A 1,775-nucleotide genomic window follows, 5' to 3' on the forward strand; every position below is an offset into this window, starting at 1 on the left:
TAAGACTAAAAATGAAAGGAATGTATGTTGATGGATAATCCCAGACTGAAAAATGTCAACTTTTACTCAATACTATTTCAAAAACACTTCAATTTGTTTTTTCCAAATGTTATAAAATTAAACAAAAAATTAGAGATGTGTACTTGCCAAAGAGCGTAATTAAAAAGAACATTGATATAGGAAAATGGGTCAATTTGCCCCGAGGACAACATGAGGGTTAACTGTATTTTTACCATTTTTAACCCTAAGGTGTCCTTAAGTGCTATGAAAGCACCCATAAATAAATTGTATTTTTATTATTATTATTAAACGTTGCACAGAGGCCATTTAGAAACCAAAATGAAAGTGGGCAGGGCAGGAGCGCGGGGGGGGGGGGAATGGAACACACCTGCCCTTGTGCACTTTCAGTCCAAACTATACAGATGGACTGCCAGTTGTAGGCTTAGTGCTACTGCTTCAAGTGTAATATCCATCTTACTTTCTATTAATTATGGCATTCTATCCCCGTCTTTATGTCTGTTCTGTCTGCTTACGTCATGCAATTTCCTTATTGTACAGTAGACCTATTTCTTGCATGAAAGGCGCAATACAAATATTTATAAAAAAGGATTACTGCTTTTTACACAACATAAATACTCATTTCAATGAGGCTTGTTAATCAGCTGCATGAGTTTCACTTTTAGAAATTTGTGATTTGTATCATAATAAATCATATTAATGCTTACATCTCACAAAAGCAGAATTTCTTCCACGCATTTACAAGTAATGTTGGGATTAAAGAAATCACACGTACAACTATCTAGTAAATAAAACTTATTAGGTAAATAGACATGAATTATATTACTTGTTTCAGTAAATTGACAAAACAAATGAGGAAAAAAACGAAATGTATCGATTCATCTTCTCCTCCTTTTGGTGGTCAGCAACAGGAGTTTTAGCGGTTGTACGTGACTGCCACCTCACCATGGTTGTATTTCCTCTCACCAAATGCATAGCTGCAATGCATTGTGGGTGATATCCACCTCTGGAGTGACCATCGTTGTTCACTCGCTCCCTCAGCCCTCCAAGGGTCGATCTCACCAAGTTCACTTCATTTTTTCAGACATCCTTTGGATTTAAAAAAAATAATTAATAATTTTATTTATCCTTTTATTTCATCAGGCAAAAGAATCACATTGAGATTACAATCTCTGTTACAAGTGAGCCCTGGCCAAGAAGGCAGCACATAGAAGATACACTCAGACAACAGACCACAAGTAAGAGACAGACACGGATGGACAGGTATAATAAATAAGAAGTAAAAACAGAAAGTCACAATTTTAAAACAAGCGCAGACATGTTGATGTATTTGATTTAGGTGGGACTTGAATTAAGTATTTAACAATTCTTGGTTCCAATTATTTGAGGGATGGGGTGAAAATAGACATGCTTTTTTCACAGATTTATTTTTTAAAAACGTTTTCATATTTATTTACATTCACAATTAACTTAATGCAGTGAAGGAAACCTTTAAACAATATTTCATTCAAATATTTTCCAGCCATTGCTTCACAGAGACGTCACGTTGCTACGTCTTCTCTTCTCTCAGAGGCTTCGGTGTACTCTGCCCGTGTCTCTCAGCGCACTGTACGATGGGGAAGGCCGTGGACAAAGTACACACGGCAATACCCTGCTAGGAGCAAATTACGTTTAACCACGTATCCAGCTAATTTAATGAGCTCACATTGCTGCATTGTGTGAACAGTTGAATTCATTTGTACCTGGCGTTTTCTTTT

The sequence above is a fragment of the Etheostoma spectabile genome, chromosome 7 (assembly GCF_008692095.1).
Source record: "Etheostoma spectabile isolate EspeVRDwgs_2016 chromosome 7, UIUC_Espe_1.0, whole genome shotgun sequence".
NCBI lineage: Eukaryota > Metazoa > Chordata > Actinopteri > Perciformes > Percidae > Etheostoma > Etheostoma spectabile.